Source organism: Perca flavescens, chromosome 10 (genome assembly GCF_004354835.1).
Source record: "Perca flavescens isolate YP-PL-M2 chromosome 10, PFLA_1.0, whole genome shotgun sequence".
Lineage (NCBI taxonomy): Eukaryota > Metazoa > Chordata > Actinopteri > Perciformes > Percidae > Perca > Perca flavescens.
The window spans coordinates 28,590,978-28,608,468 of NC_041340.1; the positions used below are offsets into that span (position 1 = coordinate 28,590,978).

Genomic DNA, 17,491 nt, shown 5'->3' on the forward strand with positions numbered 1-17,491 from the left:
GAAGACTTGTCAGTAAACCTAAAACATCAAGTCTCTGTTATTCAAACAGGCTTTTAGACATGGGTTTTTTTATGGCTGTCAGTACCTGTTTTCCTTTGTATTCTTATATCTTTTATTTATTGTATTTCACTTTATTGTGAAGCACTTGATTTTATCTGCAAAAAGTGCTATATAAATAAACGTTTCTTACTGTTCTGTATTGATATGACTGTCTTTCAAAATGCCATCCATGGCCTCTGAAACCGCAAAATCAGGCTGAAGCATCAAGCTCAGTGTATTCCCACCTCCTCCACTGCTTTTTCAAGAAAGTCCATGCATTTTGGTCATGCCCATGATTCTTTAAGTTTTTGTATCTGTTATTTCATCACAGCTTGTGTATTTTATTACATAAATAAAATTGACTTGACCTGGCTATTAGGTGAGACCTGTTTAGGAATTGGCATGAATAAAAGCTGTAAGGTGTTAGCAGACATCAGTGTGCAGCCGTCAACTGCAATCAGAGCAAAGTCAATTTGTGCTGCAGCAGGAAGAATTCCAAAACCTAACTAGCCAGCTCAAATCTATTTAAATCCTGGCAAAAAAAAAAAGCAAAGGCAGCTCCTTACTGAGTCTGCCACAAGATCCTTATTAGCAGTTCCAACACACTGAAGCTCCATGAAGACGAAACTTTTTTAGCTGATTTAGGTCAGATGTTAGAGATGGGTAAGCAAACTAAATGATGTGACCTTAAACAGCACAGGTAATCATAAAAAGCCACGGTGGTCTGATTTAATAAATAAAATTGTACCCTTGTTTACTTTTCTGAATAAACTGCTCGGTCAACCAGACATCTGATGGAACTTTGATTACTATTAAGCGCCTAATAGAAATTCATCATTTTTATTCAAAAAACTAAGGTAACACAAAAAGCACTGCTCAGAAATGCAGTTTTGAAATGCCTAATTTAGTCTCTTCCTCCATTTCTATCTTCAAAAAGATTTTCTGTCTAATCATTCATAGGCACCAGACATGGCTTGCAAATGAAATGAGTGCTCCTTGTTCCCAGCTGTATCCTTTAAATTGCCACAGGCACATGGACATATACCCTGACAATGGCTGAAAAGTCCCATTGTACCCGTAGCAGCTAAGCTACAGCTCAATTCAGATAAGACAGAAGTCACTGGTTTTGGCCCCAAAAATGAAAGGTCAAAGGTCAGTGCTCACCTTGACCCCCATGTCATTGTAAACAACAAATCAAGCCAGAAATCTTGGTGTAACTATTAACCCTGACCTGAATATTAACAGGCACTTAAAAGCTATTACTAAATCTGTCTATTACCACCTGAAAAATAAGGAGTGAATTAAGGGTTTTCTGTCTAAACAAGACACAGAAAAACTTGTTCATGCGTTTATTTTAAATTGGATTATTGTATGGTAGTCTATATCCACGATGTTCCACTTCTGGGATTACTCCGGTGCCACTGGAAATTCCGCCGGATGTCCGTTACCTTCTGCTTTCTTTGTGTTGGATTTTAAACTCCGGTGGATTTATGAGGACTATGGTTAACTGCTCCTCAGATCTCTGCAGGGTAAATCCAGACAGCTAGCTAGACTATCTGTCCAATCTGAGTTTTCTGTTGCACGACTAAAACAACCTTTGAATGTACACGTTCCACCAAAACAAGTTCCTTCCCGAGGCTATTTTGCAGCGGCATTGTGGCTCCGTCCGACGCCCAGCGCTGCCATTACGATTGTGATGGGATTAAAGAAATGCCAATAAACCAGAGCACGTTTCACTCCAATCCCGGAATGCCATGTGGACTAGCCAGACCCTCCTCCGCAGCGCTGTGGAGGAAGGTCTGGCAATGCGAGACTATTGTAATGGAGTCTTTACAGGTCTAAACAAAAAATCAATCAGGCAGCTGCAGCTTATCCAGAATGCTGCTGCCAGAGTCCTAACAAACACCAGGAAATCGGATCATATTACACCGGTCCTTAAATCAGTACACTAGCTTCCTGTGAGTCGTAAGATAGATTTTTAAAATTGTACTGCTGGTCTATAAATCACTGAATGGTCGTGGACCAAAATACAAACTTATTTATTAGTTCCCTATAAAGCAACCGGACCCCTCAGGTCATCTGGGACAGATTTGTTGTGTGTTCCCAGAACTAACACCAAACAAATTAAAGTGGCATTTAGTTATTATGTTCCTCACCTGAGGAACAAACTCCCTGAAGACCTGAGGTCTGCTCAAACTGTTGCCAGCCCTGTTTTTAAAGGGGTGCTAGAATGATTATATAGGGTATTTCACACTGTCCCTTAAGGTCTCCTAATGGGGTATGTAACATTGGTTGGGCTGAAAATTGCCTGAATGCTATTTTATGGGCCCTTAACTACCCTGTGAATATGGCCCTATTTGTAACAAGAGCTTTTCTTCCAAATATGGTATGCTCATGAATATTTAGATGAGCTGCATGCTGATTGGTTTGAGCGAACCACATACAAACACATTGGAGACAAGACAGCAGGTCTCATATTTCAGACACTGCAAAGTTATACATTGTTTGTCTACTATTTCGTTATTAAATTCACTTTTGAGACTTTTGTATGCGAGAAATCGACTATATAAAGCTCAAATATGGGCCATTTACGAAAATTGATGGTTAATTGCAAATTTGGTAAGATATGTCGGACTTTAGGAGCTCCACACAGTCTGACGAGAAAGCAGCAACCTCCATACCCAGTGAAAGTCACCTCTTCTCGGTTACTGGACTACCAGTGCCTGGCTCTCTTAGAGTATATTAAAAGGTTGATTTTCGTCACGCCACTTATATTACAGCTACCCCAAGGTCTTATAAAGCTAACAATTGTGTCCGATTTCAATGTAATGCATTTTTGTGAACATGAGGAGTTTCTTTAGCTGCTAGCTAGTCTCTTCAATCCTATGTGTACAGATCGCATAACTAGAGTATATTTACAGTTTGAATTTTGTCACGCCACTTATATTACAACTACCCCAAGCAGGCACGTAGACAGTAATGGGTCAGGGCGGCACTGGCCCGCCGACTTTACTCACAGGCCCGTCCAGCCAAGTTTGATCAAATTATGTTTTGCTATGAAAAATATTCAAATGTATGCAAAAAAATAAATAACAGAACTAGCTAGTTGTGTGTGTGTTGAATGTGTATTTTCTTCCGATTAAAACAAAACTGTTTAAACCATACAATCAAACAATTAGATCAAACGCCTTCGGAACGTAGTTGGCTGCTATGGTAACAACAGGCAGACTCTCCGGGCTGCCTTCAGCAGCTAACGTTAGCTAGCTGGCTTTTTAGACAACCATGGTACCATGGATGTGTTAAGCAATGTACTGTTAAAAGTTACTGCGACAACATTGGCTTCTCTTTAAAGTGGTATGGACAGTTTTCTTGGATGGAATATAGTGTAAATAAGGACGAGCTTTTCAGCAACATGTGCAGACATTTTCCCAGCGGAGCTGAAAGCCCATCAGCCAGAGAGGGTAGTGTGTTTGAGTGCTGGCCCTCACAGAGGTAACATTAAAGTGATGGTTCGGAGTAATTTCACCCTAGGGTCCTTTGCACCATGACCTTGAGCCAAACACCCCCCCAGAAGCTTTTTTCACCTGGGTCTAACATTGGGAGAGTTAGCGTAGAGTATCAGCTGAATAGCTTATTCGCGCAGGGGCTAATGGACCCACGTTTGTATCTCGTAAATGACCCCACTAATAATGCCTGAAATGATACCAAACTTCTAAACTAGTACAAATAGGTTATGTACTCATAAAACGATGGATTGGAAAGTTTGTAAGTACACCAGAAGTTTATGAACACTTGCCTGCTCTCTTCTGCTCTCTGTTGCTGCTGCTGCTGCTACCTGCAGTTAGACGAGTGCAAACAACAAAAATGTTTATTAATTTAATGATTAAATAAGGTAATGTCTCTAAACTTACCTCAGTTATTACTTGTCTCCTGCTAGTTATACTACAGCACTTACTTAAAAAAAAAGTTAAATTAAAAAATATTTTTTAATTTAACAACAGCAGAGAGCAGAAGCCAGCTGGCAAGTGTTATTTACATAAACTTCTGGTGTACTTAAAAACTTTCCAATCCATCGTTTTATGAGTACATAACCTATTTGTACTACTTTAGACGTTTGGTATCATTTCGGGCATTATTAATTCACTTAAATTAAATTTTATTTATAGTATCAAATCATAACAAGAGTTATCTCGAGACACTTTACAGATAGAGTAGGTCTAGACCACACTCTATAATTTACAAAGCCCCAACAATTCCAACAATTACAGTAATTCCCTCAAGAGCAAGCAGTGCGACAGTGGCGAGGAAAAACTCCCTCTTGGGAAGAAACCTCGGACAGAACCAGGCTCTTGGTAGGCGGTGTCTGACGGGCCGGTTGGGGGTGTGATGAACAGTGGCGATAATAGTCACATTAATAATGGAACAGTGACTGGATGTAGCGGGAAGCTGCATGGTTCAGCAGGAAGCAGCAGGGTTCAACAGGAAGCTGCATGACATTGCAGGGCACCGCTGAGCTCAGCAGGGAGTGCAGCAGGACCACGGCGACAGCTGGAACCAGGATCTTGGTGCCAACGTTCTCCAAGGAAATACGCTGGGGGAAAAAACATAAGGACTCCGGGAAGTAAACTCCACAGAAGCTAGGATTAGTAACAAGCATTGCTGGGACTGGATACACACAAATAGTAATAGTAATAGAAAGGGAGACGAGAGAGCAGCTCAGTGTGTCAAAGGAAGGAAGTCCCCCGGCAGTCAAGAACTATAACAGCGTAACTATAACAGCGTAACTAAGAGAGACAGGTCATAAGGAGAGGTAGCTTTTTCGGGCTTAGAACTCTCCCCCTGCCGGATCGGGCTTGGCTGGCCTGCCTCCCTCTACGAACAAGAAACCTCGGACAGACCCAGGCTCTTGGTAGGCGGTGTCTGACGGGCCGGTTGGGGATATGATGAACAGTGGCGATAATAATCAAATTAATAATGGAACAGTGACTTCAAATGGTAGTCGTAGTAGTTCATGTCATATCAGGGCGCTGCAGGGTGTTACAGGATGTAGCGTGGCCCAGCAGAGCATGGATGGACGTAACAGGAAGCAGCACGGTTCAGCAGGACGCAGCATGACATTGCAGGGCACCGCTGAGCTCAGCAGGGAGTGCAGCAGGACCACGTTCTCCAAGGAAATACGCTGGGTGAAAAAACATAAGGACTCCGGGGAGTAAACTCCCCAGAAGCTAGGATTAGTAACAAGCATTTCTGTGACGGGATGCACACAAATGGTAATAGAAAGGGAGAGGAGAGAGCAGCTCAGTGTGTCAAAGGAAAGAAGGAAGTCCCCCGGCAGTCTAAAACTATAACAGCTTAACTAAGAGAGAGAGGACATAAGGATATTAGTGGGGTCATTTACGAGATACAAACGTGGGTCCATTAGCCCCTGCGCTAAGCTATTCAGCTGATAACGCTACTCTACGTTAACTCTCCCAATGTTAGACCCAGGTGAAAAAAGCTTCTCGGGGGGTGTTTGGCTCGAGGTCATGGTGCAAAGGACCCTAGGGTGAAATTACTCCGAACCATCACTTTAAGTAAAACATGTTTCATGCTTCTTGTGTTATTAAGTAACCTAACCTAGTGACCTTCCTATTTAGTAAGAAATGGTGAACACTGATTTTTTTCAAATGCGTTTTGCCCACATTAAATAAGAAGATAACTTATCTGTGAGTGACGTAGTTTTTAGTTTTCTTTGATTCTGTCACTGCTGTGGACTCGTTACACGGTCTAAGATATTGCGCCTTGCTGGCCACTTTTCATTATATCTTTCATAATTAAAACAATGCTTAGCTGGAAGTTTTCATTCTTTGATTTTCTTTTACTGCTGGTAGCCATTTTCTGCTCATGATGTGACCATAGTCCTGAAGCAACAATGCTGTGCGATTTCTGTCTGATGTAGGCTATTCATACGTCATGCAGTATGTAAACGCCTTCTCTGCTGTGTGGGTTCAGGTTTAGTTGCCACTTCGTGCAATAAAAGGGTTAATTTTATAACAGTGCTGTGCAGAGCCAATGCTGCTTGTTCTGCTGGTGCAAATATATTTTAGCCTGAATACGTTAAAACCGACTTTTAATCTATATTGTTGTGTACAAACTTTTTAGATTGAGCTTTGTTGGTTGAGCATGTTGTAAAGCAAGGCAAGGCAGCTTTATTTGTATAGCACATTTCAGCAACAAGGCAATTCAAAGTGCTTTACATGAAACATTAAAAACAGTTAGAAAACAATTAAAAACAATTTCAAAGCATTAAAACAATTAACAACAATTTAAGATCATTAAAAGACAAGAATAAAATGTACAGTGCAGTATAAGAATTTTAAAGAAAGAGCAGTTAAAAATAGGTTATTTAAAGAAAGGCAACATTAAAAAGATATGTCTTCAGCCTGGATTTAAAAGAACTGAGAGTTGCAGCGGACCTACAGTTTTCTGGGAGTTTGTTCCAGATATATGGAGCATAAAAACTGAACACTGCTTCCCCCTGTTTAGTTCTGACTCTGGGGACAACAAGTAGACCTGTCCCAGACGACCTGAGAGGTCTGGTTGGGTCATAATGTAGTAGCAGATCAGTAATGTATTTTGGCCCTAAACCGTTTAGTGATTTATAAACCAGTAAAAGTATTTTGAAATCAATTCTTTGAGGCACTGGAAGCCAGTGTAGAGACTTCAGTACTGGAGTGATGTGATCCACTTTCTTGGTTTTAGTGAGGACTCGAGCAGCAGCGTTTTGAATCAGCTGCAGCTGTCTGATTGATTTTTTTCCAGATCCTGCTGAGACATAAGTCCTTTAACCCTTGAAATATTTTGAAGTTGATAATAGGCTGATTTTTTAATTATGTTAATGTGGCTTTTAAAATTCAGGTCTGAGTCCATGACTACACCAAGATTGCTGGCTTTGTCTGTTGTTTTTAACATTGTCGTTTGAAGCTGAGCGCTGACTTTCAATCGTTCCTCTTTTGCTCCAAAAACAACTACCTCCGTTTTTTCTTCATTTATTTTAAGAAAGTTCTGGCACATCCAATCATTAATCTGTTGAATGCACTTATTTAATTGTTGTATGGGCTATAGTTCCCTGGTGATAAGGTTATGTAAATTTGTGTGTCATCCGCATAACTATGGTAACTTATTTTGTTGTTTTCCATAATCTGAGCCAGTGGAAGCATGTAGATGTTGAACAGAAGAGGCCCCAGAACTGAGCCTTGGGGAACTCTGCACGTCAGATTTGTATGCTCAGATGTATAATTACCTATAGACACAAAGTAGTCCCTATTCTTTAAATAGGATTCAAACCACTTTAGTACTGAGCCAGAAAGACCAACCCAGTTTTCCAATCGGTCAAGCAATATGTCATGGTCTACCGTATCAAATGCAGCACTGAGATCAAGTAATACTAAGACTGAAATTTTGCCACTATCTGTGTTTAAGTGGATGTCATTAAAGACTTTAACAAGAGCCGTCTCGGTGCTGTGGTGTGGTCGAAAACCTGACTGGAAGGCATCAAAACTGTTGTTTAGTGATAAGAAAAAGTTGAGTTGTTGAAAAACCACTTTTTCTTTGATTTTACTTAAAAATGGAAGGTTTGATATTGGCCTATAGTTGCTCATTAGTGTCGTGTCTAGATTGTTCTTTTTTAGGAGTGGCTTGATGACTGCAGTTTTCAGGGCCTGTGGGAAGATACTTGAGAGCAGAGACGTGTTTACAATCTGTAGAAGATCAGAAGCCAAACAATTCGAAACATTTTTGAAACACCGTTGGTAGAATATCAAGGCAACAGGAGGTTTTCAGATGTTGTATAATTTCCTCCAGGTTTTTAAGGTTGATCGTATGAAATTGTGTCATGTTTTGCGTGCACACTGTGACAACACATATCCTGTACTTGATATGGAAGCACTGACTGTTTGTCTAATTTTCTGAATTTTGTCTGTGAAGAAGGAGGCAAAGTCATTGCAAGCCTTGGTAGACAACAGTTCAGATGCTACTGGTACTGGAGGGTTTGTTAATCTATCAACAGTAGCAAACAAAGCACGTGAATTATTATTGTTTCTGGCGATAATGTCAGAGAAAAAGGACCGCCTTGCATTTCTTAGTTCCAGATTATAAATGCGAAGTCTGTCTTTATAAGTGTTATAATGGATCTGGAGATTAGATTTTCGCCAACTGCGTTCAGCTTTTTGACACTCTCTTTTTTCTGTTCTCACAACTATAACATTTCCAAATTGGAGATCTTTTCTTACCAGAGACAGCTTTGACCTTGGTGGGAGCAATAGCATCAATAACATTCGTAATTTTACAGTTGAAATTATCTACAAGCTCAGTCACTGTGGCCCCAGTGAGGGCGGGTGTAGAGGAGAAAAGCTGAATGAATGATTCACTGTTGTTTTCAGTGATATACGGTTTTCTGATTAACTTTGTTTGAACACTTTTGGACACAGAGATAGTGCCGTTAAAGAAAACACAGGAATGATCAGAGAGAGCAACATCAGTCACCACAACCTTGGAAATGTTTAGACCCTTTGAGATAATCAAGTCCAGTGTGTGCCCCTTATTGTGCGTGGGCTGTGTAACATGCTGAGTCAGTCCATAGCTCTCAAAAACACAACACAGTTCTTTGGTCCCTCGGTCCTGGGGGTTGTCAACATGAATGTTAAAATCACCAGCAATAATTACACGGTCAAAGTTAATACAGATTATAGACAGCAGTTCATTAAAATCGTCAAAGAAGTTTGCACAGTATTTAGGTGGCCTGTAGATATTTAGAAGTATAGCTTGAGGGGAGGATCTTAGCTGAAGAGCCACATATTCAAAAGAAGCAAAATTTCCATAAGATAATTGCGTACATTGGAATGAGTCATTAAACAAAATGGCGACTCCACCTCCTTTCTTATTCACTCTATTCTCACTCATAAAACTGAAGTTAGGGGGGGCTGACTCAATGAGAACAGCAGCACTGTTATTATTATTATTAGGTTTCAGTTAAAAACATAAAATCAAGATTGTGCTTAATAATAAAATCATTGATTAAAAAAGATTTTCCCGCCAAAGACCTAACGTTTAGTAGTGCTAGTGTTAGTATGTTTTCATTTTTTGGGATAGACTGTGGCTGACGAGGAATGGATGCTAAATTTGCAAAGTTTGCAGTTACGTGCTTATTCACCATTCTTTTTCGATTACCTATCACAACATAAATTGTGGAAGAATCTAATAAGCAGGGCCCAGGCTTGTCTTGGAAAGAGTCATGAGTGCTACTAGGCGTGCAGCCTGGACCCGGCCCATATCAGTTAATGCTTGCTGCATTTTGCACATAAGCATCCTTTTGGGGAGAAGGAGTTAACTGCCGTCCTTGAGGAGGGATAGATGCCTGGCGTTTTACAATGGGATAAGGAAGGGGGGCATACTTGGTTCCAGCATTTACCAGCTGCTTCATCTGGTCAGTGAACTACAACATGGGGATGGGGGAAAGAGGGGAGAGCGACGTATCCTTAAAGAGGTCCTCAAAGCTTTCGTGGTTGTCAAAGGGGTTTGAGGAGTGTTGGATGGGTGAGATGGGGGGTTGAGATTTCTCATCTCCGCTCTTTGGTCTCCCATGGTCAAATCTTTGCTCAGGTGTGGGCTGTAGTGTATCACTGCCGCACTTTGTTGTGTCTTCCTCTTGTTTTGGTTCATCTTGTCTCGTGTCCTTGGCAAAGGGAGCAGATGTGTGGCGCAGAAAGTAAAGTAGGCTAGAGGTGAACAGCTTTACTCCTGGCTTGTTAAGGAAGAGTCCATCTGCTTTAAAAAGATGTCTGCAGCCCCAGAAAATTTTAAAATTGTCAATGAACTGCAGAGAATGGTTGGTACATGCATTTGAAAGCCATCTGTTCAGTGCCAGCAGTCTGCTGAATCTCTCAGCTCCTCTTCTGACTGGTGGTATAGGGCCACTGATAAACACCTTTGCGTTTAGGTAGCTGACTGCGTTCAGCAGATTCATAAAGTCACGATTCAGCACTTCAGACTCTTGCTTTACAACATCATTTGACCCTATATGCAGTATAATGTTCATCACAGTTGGGTGTGCTGCTATGATATCCTGGATTCTTTGGGTCAAGTCAGACACCATGTCTTTGGGAAAACAGAGTATTTTGGTGTTTTTACTGCTTTTTATATCTTTCACAGCAGAGTCACCCACAAACCAGTCATTAGCTTTCCCTGTAGCTTTTTACTTTTAGAATTGCTCTCAGTCCTTACCCTGCTGTGTGACGAGACGTAATCCAGGTCATGTCCAGGGTCCTGCAGCAGAGGAGCAAATCTGTTCTTCACCTGCACACTCATTTGTTGGGGAGGCATTTTGTTGGTGGTTTTACCTTTTGCAGTTGTCTGTGTCCTACTAAGTACAGGGGTTGAAGAGGCGCTCTGCCTGGGTGTTAATGCAGGCCAGCCGGTCATATCACAAATCTCAGGGTGCTGTGCCCTGCCCGTTAGTCGTCCTCCCATTTCCCAGGAAAATGATTTACTCTTAGGCTTTGCACCAAAAGAGTTCCAGGGAGGACTACCGCTTGTAGATTTATTATCCGTTCCACAGCCCTCCTGTTTCTTTGTGGTCTTGCTGGTGCTAGTTAGCCGTGTGTTAGCATGCTTTTGTCCATTGTTTTGGTTCAGTGGTAAAGTGGTGTCATTTCCACATGATCGTTCACTTCCACGTTTACTTCTAACCAGTACATTTTGGTTTCCAGAACTGCATCTTCTGAAGGAGTTTGTAGTAGTCCTCTATGGAGAAGGGTGGCATCTTGCTGCTAATTAGCTTTAGCTACAGTCACTTTAGGACAGGCTTGAGCTATTGGTAGGCCACGCTCACGCAGAAAAATTTTCAAATATGACAATAGCCTACTATGTCTACAAAAAATATATAGTCCAGTGATTTATAAGTATCCAAGAGCCTTTGCTCATAGTTTCTCTCAGAGGAAAAGCAAGATTATCAGCTGAAATATGCAAGCAGAAGCAGGAGCAAGCAGTAGGGCGTCTGCACTGTAAGAAGCAGGAAGAGTTATATGTTGTAGACAGTACTGTTATTGCCGTTGTAATGCATTATTTTGGAAGGTAAAATCGTTGCTGTTTTTTCAATTTGTTCTTTTTGCTACTTCGTCTTTTGAAAATGGCCCACTCACTTTTGTACTGGCCCGCCCAAAATACGTTTTCTGCCTACGTCACTGACCCCAAGGTTTTATAAAGCTAACATTTGTGTCCGATTTCAATTTAAGCCATTTTTGTGAATTGAGGGGTCTCCTCAATTGCTGCTACACTGTAAAAATTATCAGGGTGGTTCTACTTAAAAATGTAAGTTCAATTGCTGCCTTAAAAATGCAGTCTATGTTGAATAAAAATTGTCTGCCTGAGCAGAAAACAGGTGAGACAATCACATCATCAGTCCAACAAAATGAACTGGGCCAATATCAGTCCCTTAAATGCTGGGAGTCTGTGCTTAAAGTTAACTTAGTGTACAAAACAAAATAACAAAAAAGACAGCAAAAGTATTCTGGAATTCTGCAACACTGTGAAGTAGTAATAACGAGAATAAAAACCAATGCACAAAACTCCTCCTAAAGTCCCATTCAATTGAATAGGATACAAAATCCAGAAGCCGGTTTATGGTGCCTTAAGTTCTCCCCTTTTAACATCACAATGCTGAACAGTTGAGTCCAATAAAATAAAGTTAAGTGTTTTTTTTGTTGTTTTTTTTAACTTTTTTAACTTGTCCAAAATGAATGTTTTTTTTAATAGAACAGTGCTAAATGTTTAAGTGTATAAAATACAATGCATTTTGACAGAAACGCTTTCTATATGAGAAACTTCAGAAAAAAAAGACAGGTGTACCTGTTGTACCTCAAGATTCTGTTTCTTAGCCCATGTACTCTGGCAGATGCTTGGTCTGGTGTTATCTTCATCACCACTCTCTGAAGAAACTCAAAAGAATACTTAATGGCTTCTGGGTACTCAAGATTGACACAGTAGATGACACCCATAAGCATGGCATAGCTCCATGCCACATATATAACATAGTTACCTACTGACTGACAATTTGGCAAGCTAAAACGAGGGTCCTAAGAATGCGGTCCTGAAAATGCAGGCTCCGGTAAAGCAGGATGCTACTCTATACATGGCCATTTCAAAACTCAATCATAATCCTCAAATACAGAGCAGGGAAGTCAACATTCCCGATCATTAACACCAAATTTGTTTTCAGAACTTCGAGGGGAGGGAGATTGAAATATAGAAATTCACCTTTAAAAAAAAAGAAAAACACCCTAGCCAAAAGTGAAAGACAAATGTAGATGGGTGATTCTTCAAATACAGGACTTTATCAAGTCCACATGGTAGATTTTCAAGAAAAACATTGTTGTTGTTGTTTTTATTAAAATGCCATTACTGAGACACTTATTCTCCCCCCTCCACCACATCTACTAAAATCTAACTCAACCCATTCCAATCATTGGTTTTCTATAAAGTATTATTTTCTTGTATACCTACCCTGGGGATAGAACAGTAGCACAATAGAAGATTCACTTATATAGACATCCACAGTTTTGCATTAGAGAAAATAATAATGGTCTCATACATTACACATCCTGATGACAGTTGATGGATCTTCGCCTGATATGTAGTGCGGCAGACCAAGCAAAGCAGCAGTCCTCCTCCTCTCATTTGTGTCCTACAACAAAAACAAACATGCAGTAAGATGAAAATGTTATATCAAAGATAATAAATTATGCCTAATTTTATGGTCAACTGCTCCTCCACTTACATCTTTCTGAAGGCAGTCCAAAATGTCCTTGAGTGATTGCTTCTTTCCAGACTTGGTTGCTGCTTTGTACAAGTCCAGCAGTCTTGGGACCAGGCCATCAAGTCCATCGAGAAAAGTTTCCACAAGGTCTGTGGTGACAATTCTCTTGAACTCTGCCCTAATCTGAGGACACAGATAAAAAATATTAGTCTAACTAACTAAAAAACTGTACAGTATCTGACATAAAATCTCAGACTGATTACCTGTCTCTCATGGAGCAGAGCTGGCCATCTGGAAATGACTTCTGTGATGAGTGGCTGATCTCCAATTATCTCTTTTCTGCGCTGAAAAAATGTAGCAACCATCAGGTCTTCTATCAGCTGATGATCCGGGTCTCTCTTCAGCATTTCAGCCTCCATCATCTTGCGCTTCTCCTCCATGTTTTCAGCACTCTGCCCTTCAGGTGGATCTGGACAGTAGTGGACCTCACCCTTCTTTGACTTCTTCACACATTTTCCTTTCGAACCTACTGCTTTTCTTTTGTTTATTACCACCTCAGGGCATCCTGCTGCACTTAACTTTTGACGATAGTTTCCAAGCTTGAACTTCAGGCTGTGAAACCATGAGTACCATCCCTTTCCAGACCCTGGCTCCTTCAGACTGGGATGCTTCTCCACAAGTGCTTTGGCTACATTCTCATAGTGATGTCTTTCAGGATAAGCACTTATCTTTGACATACAGTCTGCCAGTGTGTCAAGGATATCAGTCTTTAAACCTTTGGAAATCACCATCACATATCCATCCTTAGCATACCTACAATTAGCTTCTTTCAGCTGGAGTTCAACATCATGTGAGAACTGTGGAATCGGGAAGGGGTCAGGCCAGTCAACAGAATCCCCACTACTAAGACAAGGGAGGCTGCATGTGTCCAGTGTAGAATCTGAGATGTCATCAGCTGTAAACAACACTTTTAATGTTGCCCTCCCCAGAGGAAGTTCTTTGATGTCTGTTAGGTTGCACAACTGATTATTGAAATCAGGATCTTCAAATTGCAAATAAATCCACCTCTCAGGCCAAGCTTTGTTCACAATACCTGGTACAGCTCCTCAACACTAGATGGGACGTCTTCAGTTGAAAGACGTCTGATGTCATTTTCTGATACGATGATACGCAGCAGCATTGTAGACCAGTTATACCTGAAGAGAGAGAAAAATATGTAGTTGTAAGTGTATTGTTTACTCTAAACTATTCATATCAGTCCCCAATCAGATACATTTTACATTACTTATTTCATTCTCAGGGAAATGGGTCATCTGAATTAAAATGGTTGCCATGAGGCACTAACATTTGTAGTTAAAAGTAGCTTTTATTTTCGTGAAATTTTGAGTGCAATTTATTTCTGCAAATCCACACACCATGTAGTAGCCATTGTTCCACAAAAAGCACAATCCCAGTACAATTTTGTAATCACAGAAGGTGCAATAGTTAAGGACAATGTGTGAAAATGCCATTCTACATTGAAGAGATTGTCATGTTTCAAACATGCCCTGACCTAAAAATCATATTCTGCAGTGTTAGAGTTTCTTGCAAAAATCATATCACCAAGATTAATTTCTGTTTTTCAATGAAAAATATAAAAATGATCATTCCCTCTAACCCAATTCATCTTAATTGCAACATCAGTCAAAATTATCACAATTAGACGTTTTTCAAAATTGTACAGCCTTTGTAAAAATTTACAATTACTTACAGCAGATTTATTTCAGCAAGAATGTCTTTGGAGTGACCAAAAGGCAGCCCTGAATGAAGTATGACACCAGTGGAATGTATTTATTGAGATCATCTGGTTTCACCAACTGACATCCAGTAGGATTTTTCCTCACAAGATGGTAACTCTGCAGATGCTCCATATACTAAGTTGTAAAAGGTTCAATGATGAAGCAAACGTGATTAGCCAACGCAATGCATATTTCCAAAACCTTCCAAAGTCTGGTAGTCCACTTGTGCTCCCTGCAGACAGAATCATTCCCTTTGAATACGTTGTTCCATTCAGAAAGATGTTAGGAGTCAGTCCAACTGTGCCAACATAACCAAATCTATTCCAGATAGCTTGTCTGACAGCAGTGTCTAAGACATCCAGGCACACATCAGACACCTTTGCAGTCTCAGTCTCAGGCTTGAAAAGGCTTGGCATTTCAAGATAATGTGCCAACATAAGTTGATGTCTTGAAGCCAGGGTAAGCAGAATGTTTTTGAAATTGTTGGCATCACGCACAACCTTTTTAAAGAAAGAATGTTTGGCCTCAAACCTGATTCACAGCGTATTTTAGCAAGTGGATTTGATCCTTTTTTGTGGTCCTTTATATGTTTTGCAAAATCCACATGCGATTGAAGGACTGTCAGACAGTTTGGATAAATGCAGCTCAAGCCCCGTCTTCCACATCCATGACTGTCTTTGTAATGACTTACTATTGTTTTTTCATTATAAGTGGCAAAATTGCAAAACTTACAACTCCACTTCATCCACAGTTGCAGCCTAACTGAAATGAATGGACAATCTGCACCTGAAACACAGAAAATACATTACATTTACTCATTTGGCAGGTGCTTTTATACATTTAATTAATTACATTTGAGGAAGAGCATACAAGAATCAGGGAAAAAAAGCAACATTGAATACTAGTCAGACCTATTAACACATACTGCATAAATGGGATAAATACCTAAAGGAATAACTAAGAGTGTATAGTGCATAAATTAATTTAACATGAAGTGAAAGTTTGTTCAAGTTTTTTTTAATTGCACTCTTAGAATAATGTCTGAGTCAACTCGATTAATGTTGTTATCTTTAACGTTACTTGCTCCATTGTTTAACAGCAGCGTCTCTGATCACAGACCGAGACATTATAGTAATACACTACCGTCGGAGCATATCGGCTCATAATTTCACTGCAAATCCCACAGTTTAGGCCAACGAAAGAAACAGCCAAGATGGCGCCAGGAGGCTTATGTTAACGTGGCAGGTTAAATTGGAGCTGATTAGAAATAACGTTACGAGTGTACGTGAATAATGTTACTTTAAAGAACAAAGTCGACAAACTTCACCTTATATTGTTAAGCATACCCTAATGATTGTGTTGAAGCAGCGAAGTAACAATTCTGCGCGGCCAAGGCTAATTGCTGACACGACGACGACGACGCCCCCCACATAGAAAAGCACGGGCAACGGCTAATTGCGGTCACTCCACACACAATGCAAACTAACGTTAACGTTACTTGTAAAACTCCACCGCTGCCATGCAAAGTTTTTGCCAGGCGCAATAAATGTGCTTCCGTTTTGCGTGAATGTTAGAAAATACTAGCTATATAACTGCTCAAGTGTTTCTTCTTTATGAAAGTAAAAAGTAGGACTAGCTAGATAACGATATTAAACACTTAGCTAGATAGCTAATGTGAAGTTTGGTTCAACTCCACCACTTGCATTAACAAGCTGCGCTAAACTATCTTGTGTTTAAAAACGTAACAGCAATTAATTTCTTTATAACTAATTAACTAAATACATTGGATTAATGCATGCAACCACTCACCTTGTTTCGCCTTCTCCTAAATCCGAAAGGCCCGCTTCACGGTAGCTACCAACTGTCAGATGTGGCTGACAAAAACGTAGTCATCCGCTGCTTCTCTTTTGACCATTGTCATTCTGCTCAGTTGGTTGGTTTCCTCGTTTTAAGAATTGCAATCGGGTGGAGTGTATCATTAAGTGTTAAATAATTATATCATAGTTGTTAATCATATTAGATCAAGACACCATTTCTGGGACTATTTGCACCGCACATTGATATTGCCGCCACACCAGGGATCATGGTCACTTTCTGCGAGATCCGGTTTCCATATAACAACTCACACTGTTAAATTAAGTTGACACATTGAAATTTACATGTCATTGAAATGGCTTACAAACTTGAGTTGAAATAGTAATAACTCATGAAATGAAGTCAAAATTTCATAACTCATTATGGTAAGTGGAGGTAAATTATAGAAAACAGTTACTATAACTTATTCATCAGATCCTTTTTTACAGTGTAGCTAGGCTATGTGTCCCATTTAATCCTATGGGAAAAGAGCGTTGCTACACTTTCGGCATAACTATAGTATGAATTTCATCATGACATGTATATCACAGCTCCCCAAGGTCTTAACAAAGCTAACACTTTTGTCCGATTTCAATTTAAGGCATTTTTGTGAATTGAGGGGTCTCCTTAGGATGAGCGGCTAGCTAGGCTATGTGACCCATTTAATCCTATGGGAAAAGATCATTGTTACACTTTCGGCATAACTATAGTATATTTACAGTTTGAATTTCGTCACGGCATGTATATCACAGCTCCCTAAGGTCGTACAAAGCTTAGCTAACACTTTTGTCCAATTTAATGCATTTTTGTGATTTTTAGAGGTCTTGTTAGGAGGCAAGCTAGCTCTCATTGCTCCATCCAACTCACTCGCGGACAAGAGGCGTTTATTTCCCCAATCATTTGTTTAAATAACTCAACACACATATCCATTATAAGATTAACTGGAACCTGTGGTAAGAGATTGCGGGCGTAACAAGCTTGCTGACCATGCCCTCACTCACATAGACCGGCCATTTAGCAGGAAGAGGGG

At 40.2% G+C, this 17,491-nt stretch overlaps 1 long non-coding RNA gene across 1 annotated transcript; it reads right to left on the bottom strand.

The window, feature by feature from the left end:
- Positions 1-11,922: 11,922 nt before the first annotated feature.
- Positions 11,923-13,156, bottom strand: LOC114562300 (uncharacterized). Its single transcript, XR_003693487.1, has 3 exons — positions 13,093-13,156; positions 12,665-13,012; positions 11,923-12,002 (listed from the first exon to the last, which is right to left on the bottom strand). It is a non-coding gene; the product is annotated as an uncharacterized LOC114562300 (long non-coding RNA).
- Positions 13,157-17,491: the final 4,335 nt, after the last annotated feature.